Below are 6,711 nucleotides of genomic sequence, written 5' to 3'. Positions count from 1 at the left end.
TTTCTCTATAAGACATAATATATGATCAATTGAGCAGGTTCAATGTATTGAAATATCTTAATCTTCTGTCTTATAGATATAAGTTCTAGCTTTTACGTAAAAGGCAGAATTTGTGATCAATTGAGTAACTTCATTATCTTGAAATATCTTGTGTCCACAATTTACACTCGATAAACAACAAAAACTTTATGTTCCGAATTTTCTAATTCAAAGATCTTTTTTTTTCTTTAAATATTTAATAGGACTAAAAATTCAAGACCGCCCCACCTATAAAGGTCATTCATGAACTTCACCCAACCTTTTCATAGTTAAGCCTTTTCCTTTCTATCAAATCTATATACATGCAATAAAACGAAAAGAGTTTTTCTTTTTATCCTTATCTAGAAGCTCTCAATTTTCTTAATAATTTAAACTCAAAATGAAAAGTAGGACTACTTACCTTCTGAGCAACTCCATCTTCTTGAGGGAGGTAATAGCTAAATTAGACCCTAGGTTGATTTTGATCATAAGACCTAGTCATGTCCACACATTTCTCATCACCAATAAATGGCGGTGATACATTATACAAGTCAGACAACTAATTTTCAATTAAATATACTTGTCCCAAACGTTATAAATTTATTATTTTGAGATATTTCATTTTATTTTACGTATCAAACAATCTGTAATATACGTTTGGTCATATTTCATTTTGAAAATAAGAAAAAAAATGTTTTTATTTTATATTAAAGTGAAAAAAAGATATTTAAAAATTGAAGTTGTGTTTGGCCATGAAATAAATTAGAGTTGTTTTTGAATTTTTATAAGTAATTTATAGTAAGAAAAGAATGAAGAAGTAAAAATAAACAACTCTAATTTCTGATTATTTTTATTGAAAAAAGGAAAACAATTTTTTTTTCAAAATTCTGTGGCTTCAAAATTGAACTCTAGAAAAAAGTGAAAATTATTTCATAACCAAATAACTAAGGGGTTGTTTGAATTGACTTTTTTAATGTGACTTATAAGTTAAAAGACGCAAATTACAAATTGGAAATGGTGAACACCCAACTATTGACTTTTGACTTTTTTGGGTATTTTTTCACCTTTTTTAAAAAAAGTTTAAAAACATTTTTTTGTGTTATCCAAATATTTTGGAAACATAAAAATAACTCAAAAACCAAAAATCACTAAAAATAAGTCGGTCCAAACCCCAACTAAAAGTGGAGTTTATTGATGAGTTGAAGGAAAGTGATGACAATGGGAATTAAATAAAATGAGGAAGAAAACGGATTACCAATAAGACTACAAGAAAAAACTTATTACAGAGATTTAAGTAATATACACCATAAAAATGTAACTTTTATATTATATTATTTAAGATACTTTTAATTAAGCCTTTTTTAAATGCATGATTTGTAATCATGAAAAGTAAAAAATAAATTACTTGTTACAAGTTAGAAATAAAAGTGATCGATATTTTGATTCAAAATGTATAATTTGAAATCATAAAAACTAAAAACAAATTACATATTACAACAAGTGAAAGTGATAGATATTGGCAATGCCATAATTTTAATTTTGATTATAAACGAGTGAGAATGTACATATCATGATTAAAAGGTGGTTTATATATATATATACCAAGTATATCAAATGTATTTAGTTTCATGTATGTTTACTGCTTCAAAATCGCACTTTCATTCTGAGATAAATATATTTTATATTTGGTCGAAATAAATAACCTTCGAAGAAAAGAAAAAAAATTAGAGATCATTGATTGGTTGACTGAGATAGATAAAGAATATTTCATACCTCAACTTTTGTTTGTCTACTAGTGTCACGACCCAAAAATGGACTTAATGGCACTCGTCTTATCCCACCAACACAAGTCAGCCTAACACTCGCCCATTACCAGATATTTTTTGCACTGTCCATTTTATATTTTTGATTCAAATCAATATGACTAATCTTCATAACTAAATAAAATTAGATTAATTCAATATTTTAAATTTTAAAATACTGAACAAGGTAAAACAGAAATGAATGAGGTAACTATGACATTCAAAACCAATCAATTTGCTACAATGAAATATTGCAATTACAAAATGCAAGTGTCATAAACATAATATAATAAAAGAAAGCAAGTAAAAAAGAATGATATGGTTTTTTCAACAAAAAATCAAAAGTTGCACATCCTCTTACAAAATAGCTCTAACAAAGTCGATGAATATTGTAGATTTGGGTCAGGTGAGTTTATGGTGCATAAATTGAGTTTATTAATTGGGGTTTGTTGTTGGTTGAACTTGGATTCTATTTGTCTTTTGTTCAAAGTGTCTTTTCCTTGTTAATTTATTTCAATTGTTAAAAAAAGTGGAAAGACGTTTTTTGGCAATAGCAACAAACGACACATAAAATCTAATTCCAACCAATACAACAAACTCAATAAATGACTCAATTGGTATGTTGTAAACTCGCCTAATTCAGATCAACAATATCCATCGACTTGGCTTTCTTTGACGGCTTCACAACTCTTTGGGCTACATTTAAAGTTGTATGAAATCGGCTTAAATAGAAATTTTCATAATCTACACTACTTAGTACTATGCAGCAAAAAATAATACTATATATTATTTTCCTTTAAAGTCCATCTATTTCACTTAGAATTTTGAGTCATGCTCATGCTAAAGTGGTTCATTGCTTTAGAGAACTAAGTAGTGTAGAATATGATTTCAATAAAAGGGATGATGCATCTCAATCAAATATCATTTGAGAAAAACATAAATAGAAATTTTCATAATCTACACTACTTAGTACTATGCAGCAAAAAATAATACTATATATTATTTTCCTTTAAAGTCCATCTATTTCACTTAGAATTTTGAGTCATGCTCATGCTAAAGTGGTTCATTGCTTTAGAGAACTAAGTAGTGTAGAATATGATTTCAATAAAAGGGATGATGCATCTCAATCAAATATCAATATGATATGTAATCACCTCAGCTATCACCAGTATACGGGTTCAATAAAGAACACAATCACACATATTAAATCAGGTCAATATATAATATCAGTTAATGCCCATATGCTTTGGCATTCTCGGATTACAATCTGCATTCTATAGTTATAAACTTTCCCTTTATATACTGGTACTTGTACCAATTCCCGTCACAAACAATTCTCAACACATCACACACAAGCAATTAATCACATTGCCTTTTACTACCCCCTTTTCATCATTAGAATTAATCAATGTGGACAAGTCAACCCATCACCAAGTCTCATTATCCCCAGACACATATTCCAAGGAAATACATGAATTCCATACACTTAACAAGGGTTTAGAAATCCACTTGCCTCAAATAATTGAACAATCACTCCAGGACTTGAGTCTTCCCTTTTCGTTGTACTTCCAACTCAAAGCAATCTATTCGCATTAATAATCACAATAAGATTTCGAAACTAACAACACCCACATTACTATAGATCTAGCCTAGACCCAAAAACTCATTCAATTTATAATCAGGTTAATTCCTAAGTTTGATGTCAATTAACATTTCAACTCTCATATTTCCAAATTCCAAGTCTAGGGTTAAATCCAATTTTCCCAATATCATAATTCGAATGGTATTCATGTAATATAATATACTTAATACTTCATTATATATCTCAATCTTTCTTCCATACCGTAAATATACTCTAAGATTAAAATTTCAATCCACATCTCGACTACAATAATTTTAAGAAAAACAAGATTATAACCCACCATAAAATTTCACTAATTAAATACGTAACCTCGTTGTTCCCTGTTTTCAGCTCAAAATTGATAAATATAATAGAGAGAAAATTGGAGTACCCACGATAAATAACATTATAAAATCATACAGTGACACCTCTTTGTCCTTTACAAATTCATTCTTTAAAATCAATAGAATACTTCCAAACTTGATTATTATATACCTCTTTAATAGTTTGTCATTATTAAATGATGACTTCCTCAATTTCTTGTCTCCTAACCCTAAAGGAATACTCACATATATAATAATTTATGACATTACCTACAAACAAACAATATATTATTATATACAATGGCAAGAGATTAACATGGTATAAATAAGGTTTATCATTAGCGTTTCTTACCGAAAAATCATATAGGGAGGAATCGTCTCCTCTCTGCGTATTTGCGCTCCCAACCGTAGAAGTCTTTATGGAGTTTATGACTCAAACATGTAACCTCAATTTACTATTAATTTATTCTTTTATATGGGTCAAGGGTATTAAATAAAATATGAGTTTGACCCATTAATCACTTATTAAAATTAAATATTCAAAATTTACCCCTTAATTAAATAATCGTAGTTAAACAAGTAATTCAAAATTCTCTAACCAACTTTTCAAACTGATCAAAAATAACTAGGGCAAGTATCGAGAAGGGTAAAACGAAAATTTTACAAAGATTTCCAAAAATGACCTTTCGGGTCATTACAACTAGACATAAGTTTTAGCTTTTTTCTATAAGACATAATATATGATCAATTGAGCAGGTTCATTGTATTGAAATATCTTAATCTTCTGTCTTATAGATATAAGTTCTAGCTTTTACGTAAAAGGCAGAATTTGTGATCAATTGAGTAACTTCATTATCTTGAAATATCTTGTGTCCACAATTTACACTCGATAGACAACAAAAACTTTATGTTCCGAATTTTCTAATTCAAAGATTTTTTTTTCTTTAAATATTTAATAGGACTAAAAATTCAAGACCGCCCCGCCTATAAAGGTCATTCGTAAACTTAACCCGACCTTTTCATAGTTAAGCCTTTTCCTTTCTATCAAATCTATATACATGCAATAAAACGAAAAGAGTTTTCTTTTATCCTTATCTAGAAGCTCTCATCTTTGTTTTCTTAATAATTTAAACTCAAAATGAAAAGTAGGACTACTTACCTTCTGAGCAACTCCATCTTCTTGAGGGAGTAATAGCTAAATTGACCCTAGGTTGATTTTGATCATAAGACCCAGTCATGTCCACACATTTCTCATCACCAATAAATGGCGGTGATACATTATACAAGTCAGACAACTACTTTTCAATTAAATATACTTGTCCCAGACGTTATAAATTTATTATTTTGAGATATTTCATTTTACTTTACGTAGCAAACAATCTGTAATATACGTTTGGTCATATTTCATTTTGAAAATAAGAAAAAAAAGGTTTTTATTTTTTATTAAAGTGAAAAAAAAGATATTTAAAAATTGAAGTTGTGTTTTGGCCATGAAATAAATTAGAGTTGTTTTTGAATTTTTATAAGTAATTTATAGTAAGAAAAGAAAGAAGAAGTAAAAATAAGCAACTCTAATTTCTGATTATTTTTATTGAAAAAAGGAAAACAATTTTTTTTTCAAAATTCTGTGGCTTCAAAATTGAACTCCAGAAAAAAGCGAAAATTATTTCATAACCAAATAACTAAGGGGTTGTTTGAATTGACTTTTTTAATGTGACTTATAAGTTAAAAGACGCAAATTACAAATTGGAAATGGTGAACACCCAACTATTGACTTTTGACTTTTGACTTTTTTGGGTATTTTTTCACCTTTTTTAAAAAAAGTTTAAAAACATTTTTTTGTGTTATCCAAATATTTTGGAAACATAAAAATAACTCAAAAACCAAAAATCACTAAAAATAAGTCGGTCCAAACCCCAACTAAAAGTGGAGTTTATTGATGAGTTGAAGGAAAGTGATGACAATGGGAATTAAATAAAATGAGGAAGAAAACGGATTACCAATAAGACTACAAGAAAAAACTTATTACAGAGATTTAAGTAATATACACCATAAAAATGTAACTTTTATATTATATTATATTATTTAAGATATTTTTAGTTAACCCTTTTTTAAATGCATGAATTGTAATCATGAAAAGTAAAAAATAAATTACTTGTTACAAGTTAGATATAAAAGTGATCGATATTATGATTCAAAATGCATAATTTGAAATCATAAAAACTAAAAACAAATTACATATTACAACAAGTGAAAGTGATAGATATTGGCAATGCCATAATTTTAATTTTGATTATAAACGAGTGAGAATGTACATATCATTATTAAAAGGTGGTTTATATATACCAAATATATCAAATGTATTTAGTTTCATGCATGTTTACTGCTTCAAAATCGCACTTTCATTCTAAGATAAATATATTTTATGTTTGGTTGAAATAAATAACCCTCGAAGAAAAGGAAAAAAATTAGAGATCATTGATTGGTTGACTGAGATAGATGAAGAATATTTCATACCTCAACCTGTGTTTGTCTACTAGACACAAGTTTTAGCTTTTGTCTATAAGACATAATATATGATCAATTGAGCAGGTTCATTGTATTGAAATATCTTAATCTTCTGTCTTATAGATATAAGTTCTAGCTTTTACGTAAAAGGCAGAATTTGTGATCAATTGAGTAACTTCATTATCTTGAAATATCTTGTGTCCACAATTTACACTCGATAAACAACAAAAACTTTATGTTCCGAATTTTCTAATTCAAAGATTTTTTTTTTCTTTAAATATTTAATAGGACTAAAAATTCAAGACCGCCCCACCTATAAAGGTCATTCATGAACTTCACCCAACCTTTTCATAGTTAAGCCTTTTCCTTTCTATCAAATCTATATACATGCAATAAAACGAAAAGAGTTTTTCTTTTTATCCTTATCTAGAAGCTCTCA

This window comes from Solanum tuberosum, unplaced genomic scaffold (assembly GCF_000226075.1).
Source record: "Solanum tuberosum cultivar DM 1-3 516 R44 unplaced genomic scaffold, SolTub_3.0 scf00039, whole genome shotgun sequence".
NCBI lineage: Eukaryota > Viridiplantae > Streptophyta > Magnoliopsida > Solanales > Solanaceae > Solanum > Solanum tuberosum.
This window is presented reverse-complemented; position numbering follows the sequence as displayed.